The sequence below is a fragment of the Hylobates moloch genome, unplaced genomic scaffold, assembly GCF_009828535.3.
Source record: "Hylobates moloch isolate HMO894 unplaced genomic scaffold, HMol_V3 SCAFFOLD_3, whole genome shotgun sequence".
Lineage (NCBI taxonomy): Eukaryota > Metazoa > Chordata > Mammalia > Primates > Hylobatidae > Hylobates > Hylobates moloch.
The window spans coordinates 94,345,867-94,361,308 of record NW_026652278.1 but is presented as its reverse complement, the minus strand read 5'-3'; the positions used below and the strand labels follow the sequence as shown (position 1 = coordinate 94,361,308).

General features: G+C 35.4%; 1 protein-coding gene across 9 annotated transcripts in view; it reads left to right on the top strand.

Moving 5' to 3' along the window:
- Nucleotides 1-15,442, top strand: part of ZEB1 (zinc finger E-box binding homeobox 1) — a 210,379-nt gene that overhangs the window by 37,820 nt on the left and 157,117 nt on the right. The window contains exon 1 of one of the 9 annotated variants that reach the window (XM_032144146.2): nucleotides 6,174-13,922. The exons of the other annotated variants lie outside the window; for them this stretch is intronic. The gene's annotated coding sequence lies outside the window, so the exon portion shown is untranslated. Of the gene's footprint in view, nucleotides 1-6,173; nucleotides 13,923-15,442 lie in introns of those variants that run through there. 9 annotated transcript variants of the gene reach the window in all.

Below are 15,442 nucleotides of genomic sequence, written 5' to 3'. Positions count from 1 at the left end.
AAGTTTTAAAATTGAGTAAATCATTTAATTTTTTCTAGTTTTTTCAGAAACTCTTTTTTACTAGACTAAATGACTTTTCAGCATCAGCCTGATAAGCATAGAATTTTAAAAATTCTTTACTTGCTATTTTAGAATTCTTTATTTTCTAAGAATTATGAAGACTGTATTAGGTATTTATGTGGACTTCCTTTTTTTCTACCTTTTACTATAGCACCAAAGTTGGAATTATACTATTTTCTCTCTGCTGTTTAAATCATAAGAGACTCTTTTATTGGGTCAGGGCAATTGTCTTTCTAGCACAATAATCTTCTTTGATAATGTCACTACTGGAAATTATGTTTATCCTTCATAAATTAACTACATCCTTATTTTTGTAATAAATTATCTGATATACTTTAGAGGTTATCTAAAAATATTCCTTTAAGTCTGCATGTATTAAGCACATTTCATGGTATAACAAGACTTTTACAGTTGTATAACAGAAATTTAAAATAAGGCAATGGACTGTAATCCAGACTTCTGTCAACTGGAAATTTTTATGAAGTAGTATTTTGCTGGTATACTGATACTTCACGAAATACAATGTTTATCTTTAAAGAAGTTTCTAAATAAGACAAAACATTATGTTTAGTAAAATTCAATGTGGTATGTTTTACTGTATACTAATTCTTTATATAGCCGATAATCATAATACATAGGCTATATAATACATGTAAAGCATATAATTTATAATACATGGGATACAAATCAAATATATGAGCTTTATTTTGATTTAATCAGACTTTATTCTGTTACCTATTTGCCTTTCTTTTTCAAACTTTAAGTGTTGCCCTTATTTTCATAAGACTTAGTGTTTCAGTCAGTATTAACTTTATCCGTAGTCATTGTGATTTTATGAAACATTGTGATTTTAAGTGCTGAACCATGTTGTTTTTCGATGTAAAATTGGTGTAACTTTTAGTAATTATTGAAATTTCAGCTTTACTGTGATTTTTCATAATTCTATTTCGGTAGTCACAAAAAAACAAAAATTTGGGTTCTTATTGGCCCTTTTAGTGCCAACACTGGCGTTGTTGAAATACATTTCTTTTTTTTTTTATTATACTTTAGGTTTTAGGGTACATGTGCACAATGTGCAGGTTTGTTACATATGTATCCATGTGCCATGTTGTTTTGCTGCACCCATTAACTCGTCATTTAGCATTAGGTATATCTCCTAATGCTGTCCCTTCCCTCTCCCCCAACCCCACAACAGTCCCCGGAGTATGATGTTCCCCTTCCTGTGTCCATGAGTTCTCATTGTTCAATTCCCACCTATGAGTGAGAACATGCGGTGTTTGGTTTTTTGTCCTTGTGATAGTTTACTGAGAACGATGGTTTCCAGCTTCATCCATGTCCCTACAAAGGACATGAACTCATCATTTTTTATGTATTCCATGGTATATATGTGCCAATTTTCTTAATCCAGTCTATCGTTGTTGGACATTTGGGTTGGTTCCAACTCTTTGCTATTGTGAATAGTGCCGCAATAAACATACGTGTGCATGTGTCTTTATAGCAGCATGATTTATAGTCCTTTGGGTATATACCCAGTAATGGGATGGCTGGGTCAAATGGTATTTCTAGTTCTAGATCCCTGAGGAATCGCCACACTGACTTCCACAATGGTTGAACTAGTTTACAGTCCCACCAACAGTGTGAAAGTGTTCCTATTTCTCCACATCCTCTCCAGCACCTGTTGTTTCCTGACTTTTTAATGATGGCCATTCTAACTGGTGTGAGATGATATCTCACTGTGGTTTTGATTTGCATTTCTCTGATGGCCAGTGATGATGAGCATTTTTTCATATGTTTTTTGGCTTCATAAATGTCTTCTTTTGAGAAGTGTCTGTTCATGTCCTTCGCCGACTTTTTGATGGGGTTGTTTGTTTTTTTCTTGTAAATTTGTTTGAGTTCATTGTAGATTCTGGATATTAGCCCTTTGTCAGATGAGTAGGTTGCAAAAATTTTCTCCCATTCTGTAGGTTGCCTGTTCACTCTGATGGTAGTTTCTTTTGCTGTGCAGAAGCTCTTTAGTTTAATTAGATCCCATTTGTCAATTTTGGCTTTCATTGCCATTGCTTTTGGTGTTTTAGACGTGAAGTCCTTGCCCACGCCTATGTCCTGAATGGTATTGCCTAGGTTTTCTTGTAGGATTTTAATGGTTTTAGGTCTAACATATAAGTCTTTAATCCATCTTGAATTAATTTTTGTATAAGACAGGGATGCCCTCTCTCACCACTCCTATTCAACATAGTGCTGGAAGTTCTGGCCAGGGCAATCAGGCAGGAGAAGGAAATAAAGGGTATTCAATTAGGAAAAGAGGAAGTCAAATTGTCCCTGTTTGCAGATGACATGATTGTATATCTAGAAAACCCCACTGTCCCAGCCTAAAATCTCCTTAAACTGATTAGCAACTTCAGCAAAGTCTCAGGATACAAAATCAATGTACAAAAATCACAAGCATTCTTGTACATCAATCACAGACAGAGAGCCAAATCATGAGTGAACTCCCATTCACAATTGCTTCAAAGAGAATAAAATACCTAGGAATCCAACTTACAAGGGATGTGAAGGACCTCTTCAAGGAGAACTACAAACCACTGCTCAATGAAATAAAAGAGGATACAAACAAATGGAAGAACATTCCATGCTCATGGGTTGGAAGAATCAATATCGTGAAAATGGCCATACTGCCCAAGGTAATTTATAGATTCAGTGCCATCCCCATCAAGCTACCAATGACTTTCTTCACAGAATTGGAAAAAACTACTTTAAAGTTCATATGGAACCAAAAAAGAGCCCACATCGCCAAGTCAATCCTAAGCCAAAAGAACAAAGCTGGAGGCATCACGCTACCTGACTTCAAACTATACTACAAGGCTACAGTAACGAAAACAGCATGGTACTGGTACCACAACAGAGACATAGATCGATGGAACAGAACAGAGCCCTCAGAAATAATGCCACATATCTACAACTATCTGATCTTTGACAAACCTGAGAAAAACAAGAAATGGGGAAAGGATTCCCTATTTAATAAATGGTGCTGGGAAAACTGGCTAGCCATATGTAGAAAGCTGAAACTGTTGAAATACATTTCTAAGGAATATGGTGAGTGTTTCACTTTACTAATAGCTGCATGGCAAGCCACCCCAAAGTTTAATGGCTTAAAACAACAGTAATTCATTATTTCTCATAATTTTGAGAGTTTACTGAGTGAGTCTTCTGCTTTGTGTGGTCTTGGCTGGGGTGCTAGGAAAGAGGGCAGTCCACAGTGGCCTCACTTACATGGCTGGCAGTGGATGCAGGCTGCTGGCGTGGAGCACAGTTGGGGGTGGCCTGGGTGCCTCAGCTCTCCTTAAGTGTGCCTCTCTGTGAAGTTAGTTGGGCTTCCTTACAACGTGGTAGCTGGATTCCAAAAAGGAATGTTCCAAAGGCAAAGAAGCTGCAGCCTTTTAAAGGGCCATATTTAGAAGTTACTTAGCATTACTTCTGCCCATTCTGTTGATCAGAACAAGTCACAAGGCCAGCCCAGATCAACAGGAAGAGAAATAGGCTTCATTTGTTAAAGATGGAGTAGCAAGATTACACTGTAGAAGAGCAAATGGGATGGGATATATTGTTGCAGCCATCTATGGAAATGCAAACTACCACAAGGAAGTGCAGTTTTTGCTGAGCATGGGTATTTGCCATTACCACATTTCAGAAACTGGTATAGTCAGGCACACATGGATTTGAGCACTGGATTTACACTAGGGTCACTTAAGAGCTCTCAGCCACTATCTTCTCATCTGTATGACAGTAGTAGTCTCAACCTCACAGGATTGACAGTTAAGTGAGATAATTTGGAAGTACACAGCATAGTGCTGGAAATTCCATTACTCCCATCCTGTTTCTTTTCCCATGTCCCTCATGTTTGATTAATTTTTATATTTGTGATTATAATACTTAAAGGTATGTTTTAAAGATAAATCATAATTTGTTTAAAGTCTTTGTCTTACCAGGATAGTTCAGTAGTTCCAATCTGAATAAAGTTTATAACATTAACATAATTTATAGATCTTCTAATACAAGCATCTGTCTAATGCTAGAATTCTTTATAAACCACTGTATATAGGCTACTGACAATGTAGTGAGTTACTAATTGGTAGAAACAAACAAGTGGCTATTTGCCATAGTTCTACATTCTATTCTACCTTCTATTTTGCAGAAAAATCTTACAACTTTCTTAAGCCATCTTTTTAGGTCAATTCCAGAATTTGTTTATGATCAAATTGACAAGTCCCTAGCCAAAGAGATTAAGATACTGAATCAGAGAAAGAAGTCTAAAGAGATAATTTTCCAATGATCATTTCTAAAGAAGGAATAGAGATAAAATATTTTAAAACAAGTACTAAATAGTCACAGTCAAAGGTTTGATTATGAGTCAGCTTTGTTGGTTTTAGTCTCATTAGTCACCAGCACCACCAACCTGTCATACTGGCAGTACATAGTTTTGGTCACCAGGTGAAGGAGTCATAGAAAACCAGTACTACTACTTACAGAAAACTAACTGAAAGCACCTGTCCTGATTTGTTCTTGAAGATAAGACTGAGGTGAATATTGCTTAAAACAGTATCAGCCAGTTTTCCCAGCACCATTTATTAAATAGGGAATCCTTTCCCCATTTCTTGTTTTTGTCAGGTTTGTCAAAGATCAGATAGTTGTAGATATGCAGCATCATTTCTGAGGGCTCTGTTCTGTTCCATTGATCTATGTCTCTGTTGTGGTACCAGTACCATGCTGTTTTGGTTACTGTAGCCTTGTAGTATAGTTTGAAGTCAGGTAGCGTGATGCCTCCAGCTTTGTTCTTTTGGCTTAGGATTGACTTGGCGATGCGGGCTCTTTTTTGGTTCCATATGAACTTTAAAGTAGTTTTTTCCAATTCTGTGAAGAAAGTCATTGGTAGCTTGATGGGGATGGCATTGAATCTATAAATTACCTTGGGCAGTATGGCCATTTTCACGATACTGGCTAGCCATAGGTAGAAAGCTGAAACTGGATCCCTTCCTTACACCTTATACAAAAATTAATTCAAGATGGATTAAAGACTTAAATGTTAGACCTAAAACCATTAAAATCCTACAAGAAAACCTAAGCAATACCATTCAGGACATAGGCGTGGGCAAGGACTTCATGTCTAAAACACCAAAAGCAATGGCAACGAAAGCCAAAATTGACAAATGGGATCTAATTAAACTAAAGAGCTTCTGCACAGCAAAAGAAACTACCATCAGAGTGAACAGGCAACCTACAGAATGGGAGAAAATTTTTGCAACCTACTCATCTGACAAAGGGCTAATATCCAGAATCTACAATGAACTCAAACATATTTACAAGAAAATAACAAACAACCCCATCAAAAAGTGGGCGAAGGAAATGAACAGACACTTCTCAAAAGAAGACATTTATGCAGCCAAAAAACACATGAAAAAATGCTCATCATCACTGGCCATCAGAGAAATGCAAATCAAAACCACAGTGAGATACCATCTCACACCAGTTAGAATGGCCATCATTAAAAAATCAGGAAACAACAGGTGCTGGAGAGGATGTGGAGAAATAGGAACACTTTCACACTGTTGGTGGGACTGTAAACTAGTTCAACCATTGTGGAAGTCAGTGTGGCGATTCCTCAGGGATCTAGAACTAGAAATACCATTTGACCCAGCCATCCCATTACTGGGTATATACCCAAAGGACTATAAATCATGCTGCTATAAAGACACATGCACACGTATGTTTATTGCGGCACTATTCACAATAGCAAAGAGTTGGAACCAACCCAAATGTCCAACAACGATAGACTGGATTAAGAAAATGTGGCACATATACACCATGGAATACTACGCAGCCATAAAAAAGGATGAGTTCATATCCTTTGTAGGGACATTGATGAAACTGGAAAACATCATTCTCAGTAAACTATCACAAGGACAAAAAACCAAACACCGCATGTTCTCACTCATAGGTGGGAATTGAACAATGAGAACTCATGGACACAGGAAGGAGAACATCACACTCCGGGGACTGTTGTGGGGTTAGGGGAGGGGGGAGGGACAGCATTAGGAGATATACCTAATGCTAAATGACGAGTTAATGGGTGCAGGAAATGAACATGGCACATGGATATATATGTAACAAACCTGCACATTGTGCACATGTACCCTAAAACCTAAAGTATAAAAAAAAAAAAAACAGTATTAGCAAAATACAAAATCAAGTGAAATATTACATTAAATATAACAATTGAAAGAATGGGGATAGACATAAAGAAGAACTTTTGGATGCTAGTGATTAGATATTAGAATAAGTTTCTCAGGAGAATATTTTAAAGAATTTAACAAATGACAGTGTTATGAATTATGTGGGCAGTGCTTAAAGTGGGAACAGAGCAAAAGAAGTGGATTTAGTTTTGTCAAGTCTGTCTATTCAGAGTTAGGGGGAACATTTTATTTCTTCTGAAACAATATTGGAATCCCATTTCATCGTTTCATTTTCAAACACTGACTTTGTAAGTGACTGGGAGAAGCTTTTAAGTTTTATATAAAGCCCTTTTTTTGTACCTAGCACAAAGTGGGCACCTTTAAAATTACCAACTTGTATAGCAGTTAATTTAAAGAATATGTTCATGCATATTACTATATTTTCTCGATTCTGAGAGCTCATCAATTGTAAGGCACATTCTTTGATTTAATAACAACTTTTTAATGTCTATTTTTAGAAAAATAGAACACTTTTCTTGGGGGAGGAGGAGCATTTATCTAAGGATTATTCTGAATTCCTTTGGGCCGTAGGCACTGTAGCAAATGCTGCTCTTCCTGATCTTTAACACTTTTAGGATTGATAGTGTTGTTCTGAGCCATGTCCAGGAATTACTTTGGCGAGGTTTCCATTTCCTATTTAATTAAACAATTTTTTTACTAGTTATATTACATTTCACTAGAAGTTAAATAACTTCTCTTGAAAGTCATCCAGAAGACTTTAACAGCCAGGTACCTGGTATCTGCTCAGAATTATCACTTGTGAAGCCTTCGTTAAACATAATTCAGCCACATGTCACAGAAAGTTCTGCATATATAATAACTTTTTGTTTCAATGCTGCATTATAGTGATCTTTAAAAGACATTTTAAGAGGTAATTTAGGGATTTAAAATTAAGTTAAAATTTAGCTGTGCATAGTTCTGTTGATGCTGATAAGTGACAGAAGGTAAATTCTTAGTCATGTCTAAGTTCACACAGAGATACAGTAATACACTTGGGTATAATACAAAGCATTATAGTATTTTGTGTAATATCTCTTTTGTTGTTATTAAAAGTTCTTTTGATATCTTCGGTAAGACTCCTACTGATTTGAAAAATGTTAATGTGAAAAAAATGTGCTTTAAGAGTTGAGAAAGTAAATTATTCCTTTTTTTCTCACAGCAGCTGTTCAAGGAAGACAGAGCAGGCATTGGGTAATATTCTTATTAAGGTAAAGAATCTAGGTGTTTGAGACCTAAAGTCACACAGCAAGTAGTCCACCTGGAATTATGAACCAGGTCTTCAGGACTTCCAGATATTTGTGCTGTCTACTATACTGCATTTTCAACAATAATTCATTTATCTGTGGGTTAAATCCAATTTAATGAGACTCATTTATTCAACAAATATTTATTAAATGCTATTATCTCCAGTCATTGTGTTAAATGATAGTGTAATACAGTAAACAAGACAGATATCTTTCCATGTCCTCACGAAACCAGCAGCTTTGGAACTAAACAAATAATTATAACTAAGATGAGCATTAAGGGAGAAATTGTAAGATGATAGGAAAGAATGTAACAGGCCGACTTCACCTGCTCTGGGATGGTCGGGGAGTGTTGAATGTAAACTGAGGGTAGGACATGAGAAATAACTTTTGGGCTGAGATTGGAAGAATCAGCATGAGTTAGCTTAAGTCTAGGAATTAGGAGAAGGGTTAGGATGGAACATTGCAGGCAACAGAAATAGCATCTACAAAAGTAAAAGGAAGAACTGAAAGGATTCCAGTGTGAGCATTGAAAAGAAGGATAAGTAAATGTAGAGAAGAATGTAGGAAAGAGATTATGCGTTCTCCAGGATTTTTTGACCTATATCCTAAGGGATATTGGGAAACCATGGAAAGGTTTTAAGCATCGGGGTATACCATGATTAAATTTTTCATTTGAAAATCATGAGTCTGACTAAGGTATATGTAGAAGCAGTGTTGTTAGATGCTATTTCTGTAGGCCAGGTAGGAGATGATGGTTACAGCAGTGGAGCTGGAGAGAAGGGAATAGATTTGAAATTTGGTATGTGGACAAAGCCTTGTATTTGACAGAAATGTAAAAATATTAATAGTATTGTTATTGTTCCACCTATAGAATTTGATTGTAAGATTATCTCTAAAATACTTTCAGGTAACTTGTACTTAACGTTAGGAGGAAGTGACTATATTATAAATACAATGTAGAAAACATCGTTCCTTAAAAAGTAATTTTTGAATTGTGCTAATTCTTGTTATTGTTTGACTTCATTAACTAATATAGGGAGTATAGGGAGAACTTAGTTTTAAAAGACAATTTGACTTCCTAATTTATACATAAAACACATAAGTAATTTTGTACATATATGATGTATATATATATATATATATATAGTGCAGGTCATCTTGTTACACCACTTATTAATGAATAGCAGATTTGGAAGGTGACTCTTTAGGATTTTCCTATTGGTTGATTGATTGAAACTTACATGAAGAATTTAACCCTTTTGTTTCAAATAGCTTTCTATTAAGAAACACTTTTTTCATGATTATTCAGAGAATTTATTGCTGGATCATTGACTCTAGAAATAGACTGCTGGTTAAATTAAAAGATGCCGGAGGAAACATTTTGGAAACAGACTTTACAGAATTCCTTATGAACTTCTGTACTTTCTTAACCAATCTTATTTCTTTGATGTATCTATGGCTGTTACTAGCCTGTTGTATCAGGGATACCATAGTCAAGTACCTATAAGGGCCTTAACTATAAAGAATTAGGCCATTTAGGGAAATAATAATGAGACTGGGGCTTTAGAGAATTTGTGCTCATCTAACTGGGTAGAGGGACAGCTAATATTCTGCTCCATCTGATGGTGATCATGGGAGTATTCAGGTGATTGTTACCCAATATTTCAGTTTTTCCAAAGGATCCTAAAATACAGATTTTTATGTAAATTAGTTGGTAACTAATTCAGGTGTTTTTAAGATACTCTGTGACAATAACTCTACAGGGCAAAATCGACCTGTTAAATATATTTGGCCCATAGGCTGTTGTTTTATAGCCTTGATCGTATAGAAATCTTCAATATCTATTTAAAAGTAAGAGGTCAAAAGTATTTCTAGGTAAAGTGAATGCCAAAAGAAGGGAGGAAGGGAAGGCATAAATGAGATACTTTTTAAAAGAAGTACAAAACTAGTTATCTAGGTTATATTTTTAAACTAAGTTCAAAAAGAAATTCACTGTCCTGAGAATAATTTTCATACGCTTCAGAACATAATTCTGGCAACTTCAGCCATCTCCGTGTGTACAACTGGGAACTCAGAGTAGGATGAGAATGCACAGGCCATAGAGAGCCAATGAACTGTAGATGAGAGTGTAGTGGTTCTCTGAAACTGTTGTGAGCAGAGTACAGCAGGAACAAGAGACAGTTGATATTGGAGCAAAATCAGGCTATAAGAACATAGCGATCTGAGTACATCATGGGCCCCGAAAGCATTACTAGACTAAAAGCATAATTTTTTATACTGATGATCAAGAAGAGGTCATATTGGTACACTAAGATTGAATAACTCCGCTTCCAATAGCACATGTAGTACACAATCACTGTAGGAAATTAGGAAAATATACAAAAAGTAGCATATGGTTTTTTTTAAAGCTAGGAATGGGTAAAATTCTAAGGTTTTCTAAAAGTAATGAAAATAGAACTTGGCAATTGTTAGTTTCCTAATAGCTAATTAGTTTCCAAATTAGTCTAATTTGACTTAAATAAAAAGAATATTGGTTAGCTCACATAAGAAAGTATGTATATTAGGATTAGTTATGTCGGTGGCTCAGTGATTTTTTTCAAGGACTCAGTTTGTCATCTACTCTACTCTTTATCCACAATATTTCCTTTATCCCAGCACTGTAGTTGCCAAATGGCTGCTGGCTGCAATCAGGATTGTGTGTTTCCTCCTTCAGATCCAAAGAGAGAATACACTTCTCTTGGCGTTCTCATGGGCAATATATGTTCTTTTCCCTGAGAAGTCCTCATGCACTCCTGCCCCCAACTTGCTCCTTATTGTCCTAAATTAGCTTAATTCTAAATATGCCTAAACTAATCATTGGCAAAAGGGATGAGCTTACCATAATGGATTAGATGAATTGTGGTCTACCCTTGCAGCTCAGGACAGTCAGCTTACCCTGAGGCGCATTGACTACTGGGAGAGATGTGGATATAGAAATCCAATCATGGATCATTAGGAAGAAGGAAGCGTTGGATAGGCACTCAGCATGGTCCACCACGGGTGCATTAAGGATTGTGTATTACGTTTTTTACTTACGTGAAACACCACCTTCCCCCATTAAGCCTGTAAGTATGAAGTCAAGACCCTAGTGAATCTACTCTCTGTCTCCTGTGTTTCAAGCACCCTCATTAGCAGAGCTTATGTGGCTTCGGAGTTGAAGAATTTTTTTTCCCAAAAATTCTCTTCTCATTTAATAACACCTGTCTGTAGAGTAAACTATGCGGGCCATAAATGGAACAAAGATAGTTTAGGAAAATACAGTTTCTTAAATAAATTACTTTTAAAAAGTATATTTTCTCTCAGCTTTTCTCTCCAAAGGAGTTTTGTATCATAACCTCTGTAGTAAATAGTGTCATCTTTATTGTCTGATTATAAAGGTGAAGTATAATTTAGGGATAATTTACAAAGCAAAAAAAGAAATACTTATTTTTAAAGTTTAAAAATTTTCTGTGTAGAAAATACTATAATAATGCATGATTTTAAGAATCTGTTATTTTGGCTAAAATATTTAACCAGCCAACCATATATCTTATTTCTTTCAGTTGCTAGATTTCTGAATGTTAGCCAAATATTTTAGTATCTGGGTCACATAGTCATTACAAACAAATCTAGGCCAAAATGGTTTATGCTTCTCAGTTGCCAGCTTAGTTCTGTCTTTGACTTTTTATTATTTGTTTCTCTTTGAACTAAACTTTATTTACTTATATTAGCACAGTGCTGTGTTAATTCTTTGTGTAGAACTGGTCTTCTTGTGTCATTTTGCCCCAAATCAAGGTAACAAACAAATAAATGACTGTGCTCTTGGCTGTTATTTAGAATTATTACTATACAAAAGGTCACACATGTTAAATTACCTACTGCAGTGCTAATTATTGTGAAACCTTGTTCAAAATGCTAGAGAGGCTGTGTTTTGGCACTTCTACTGTAACAGTTTTTAAGGATCCAACCTGTATGCATTTTGGTATTGAAATCCTCAAAACTCCTAAAGACTCTATGTTAATTTAAAATGCAACGTTGTCTCACCTTTTTATACTAGATGAGATAACATTTTTCTTAAACTCTTACGTGTTATGATATAGAGGTAAGGGCAGGGAAAGAGAGGGAAAGAAGAAAGGAGTGCATTGGAGTAACAAAAATTCCACCTTCATTTATAAAGTGCTGTAGGCTCTAAAACTCCATTCTGATAACTTTGAAAGGGATATGTTTACTGCCAGCTTCTGTTAACACAGGAACTGTAGTTTTTCTATTCTTAAAATTAAGAACCTTATACCTTTTGGAATTTTTAATATTTTTCTCTATGTTGATAATGCTTTTAATTATGTTTATTACTAACTGATGTTATTAACTATATTTATAATTTGTACACTCTATTCTGTTTGGAAAGTACAAAATGATACCATAGATACTTCCTGAATTTTTTTAGAAAAATCAAAATTTTATTCATCTTTATTCATAGCATCATTGGACATTCAGTTAGTAAATTTTCCAGATAACAAACACCTATCTTCTTTGATTGCTAGAATAGTTAATCTCAACCCTTCTTATTATAAAATATCATAGTGACTCTGGATTGTTGATGAAAATTTCTTAAGACAGTGTCTTCAGGAAGACACTGCCTCCGGGCTAATGAGGTATGTCATAGGGCCATTTGTCCTTTCAGAAATAATTCTCAGTAGCTATTGTTGCTTTGCGTTTTTATAAAGTGTCTGTTTTTTCAAAGCTTGATATTAATTCTTATAGCTACAAGTGTACAGAGAAGGGTGTCTGTGAATAAAGTAAGAGAAAGAATGTTCATAATAGATTTGAAGAGCACTTCAATGAATAAAGTACTTGGACTTTACAATGTTTGCTTTTACTTCACTAAGTCTTGCCCTGTACCCCTGCCCCTGCCCCTTTATGCCTTAGCCTCTTTTTTAACATGGTACTTGGCAGTGTTCCAGGTAGTTATTGTAAGAAGGATGAGCTTAGACTTGGAGCTAGACAACCATGAAGGGAATTAAAACAGGATAATTTAATAGCTGTGGGACCTTAAGCAAGTTCACAGCTGTAAAATGGGTTTGCATATACTATCTCTCAGGGTTGTAAGGATTAAATATAATGGATATAGTTTAGGAGGTATTTTAACAAATGCTAGTTCCTTTCCTTATACTTTAAGATAAATGACCCACTTACTTTGGAAATGGTATTTGCCTATTTTAGTATGATGCTATAAGGTTTAAAGGGTCAGTATGCCTAAAATATGATAGCTGTTAAGATCTCTTTAATTATTCAGAAATGAATGGTATGTGACAAGATATTATTGGTTAATTTGGTGGATCAGATGAATAGAATGTGCTGAAATATTTTGGAGACTGAAAATATAAATTTAGATGCAAGAAATGTATTTTAAATAAACATGGAAAACAATTTTTTTATCTGAGTCTAATCATGTTGAAATATTTTATGAATATCCCCAGAGAGTTCGTAAATTAGTGAATGATTTTTTTAAATGCAAAGTTAAATACCTAGAAACCATATATACACTTAAAGTAAAATCTCACAGAGTTCTCAAGGCCATTTTGCATTTACTAGTGCCACAGTAGTGGCGTTACAGTGAGCTGCAGTAACCTGAAACAGTACTGCATGGATGCTCTAATAAATTGCATGTCTGTTATTATGAAATTTTATAACTGTTCATACCTTTTATTTAATCCATTCACAGGTCATATTATAGGATATCTTTCATTTAATAAGTATACTAAATCCATACCTTATACTATTGAGTTTTGATAGTACCAGAGGGAAAAAAGAAGAAAAGCATGGCCTCTATCTTTAAGGAGCTGTTTAACAGTCATATATATGAATCACTTGATTGAGAAGATCCATATGTGTAATATAATGAATTCCACAAAAATTGCCTATTAAAATTTTTTGAAAAAGTGGGGGTGAGATTGAATATAGCAAAGCTTTATTGTTGATTTTTGTTGTTGGCCAGGCCAAATTTGTGAACATTTTACATGATCAGCTATATCGAAATACATTTGTATGCTCTACTGAATATAGGGAACATAATTTAATATTTAATTTAAACTCCAGATTACCATCATTTATAGGCATTCTATGCATTAAACTGTTTTCCCTCTTCTTTCTTCCTCAGTAACACCTTTAGGGCCTTTTGATGCATTGGAAAGAAAAGGCAGTTGCGAGCTGCTGGCTCTAGCAAATTAGAGCTAATCAACCTGAGGATAATGTTTGCTCTTTCCTGCTTCCAAGTCTTTGCTCAAACTGCTCTCTACCTTTGCTACCACAGGTTAGTCCTTTCCCCCGAATCTAAACTCTCTCTGACTAGCCCTGAGCTTACTTTTTATAGCTACCACTGTCTACCGTCTCCTTCATCTTGAATATACCAGGACAGACTGGGAAGTTCCAGAAAAAAACAGACATAATACTTAAATCATCTTTGATACCTAATTTGTCCTCACTGCCAATTAATTTATTTTTTATTTTTTGTTTTATTTAATTTTGTAAAGACAAGGTCTTACTGTGTCATGCAGGCTCCTCTCAATTGCCTGGACTCAAGTGATGCTCCCACCTCAGCCTCTCAAAGTGCTCGGATTAGAAGGCGTGAGCCACTGCGCCTGGCCATAGTTTAAATAATCCTTTAGATTCCTGTCTCTGTCCATTTTCAAAGCCAGGGTTACACTATCATAACATACCCCATGATGCACACTGTTGCTAAAACAATCTTCCTGAAGTACTAATTAGATGTTTGAGCAGAGAATAAAACCATCCTTTCCAGCGTTGGGAAATACTCAACGTACTGTCCTGAAATACCTGTAGTACTTCCAAGTTTCTGCTTTGTGCTCACACTGTTTTCTTTGACCTGAAATGCAATTTCTATCTATAAAAATCTTAGTCATTATAAGGTCTAGCAAAGATCTTTTTCTTCTATGAAGCCTTCCTATCGACCCTAACTAAAATCTCTTCTCTGAGTTCCCAGCTTATACTGCTTGAGCTGGAGCAAGACTTCAGTGATCCTTGGAAGAAAGTGGGAGGTTATTTTCCCAATGAGATTCCAGGAAAGTTTAATGTCTTATGATTCAGTCCCCTTTAGTGTTCCATATACAGTTAGTGCTCAAATATTTGATAATTTCTCTACTCACAAATTTTTTTGTGTGAAATTGCCAGCTATTCTCTATCCAAGAAGTAATGAAGTATATAAGCTTCTTCAACTGTTTGTTGAGCCCGGGGCCTCTTACTTATTTCTGTATCCTATCTACTCTTGAGTTGTAGGGTCATCGGAAAGCAACCACTGGTGGGGATAAGTTGTTTGTATTTTAGAGGAGGAAGTAAAGGTGTTACTGGACTTTTAAAACTGAAGCTTTTTCTGTTTTAAAGTATTTTGCTTCCCATTACTGTATTTATAAGATGATACTGGTATACGTAGTGTCTTGGCTATTTATCTATTCCCCTTTCTCTTTAACACAATATTCTCGAACTTTGGTGTGATACTGAATTAGAATCTCTGGGATCGTGGCCTAGGACTCTACACTTTTACTAAGAATCAGTTGAGATGCCTATGAAGGTGGTGGTAGTAGTGATAATGGTAGTGATGATGATGATGATGATTGTAATAGCTCTGCTTTCGAAGGCTTATGATGTACTTACTGCACTTTTCTAGGCAGTTTGCAACTATTAACCTAATGTTCACAGCAAGCCTATGTGGTAATATGTTATTATCTTCGTTATACAAATAGAGAAACTGTGGCAGATATAAATTAAGTAACTTGTCGCCAAAACGACCTATAAATAGGTCAAGAATCCGTGAAA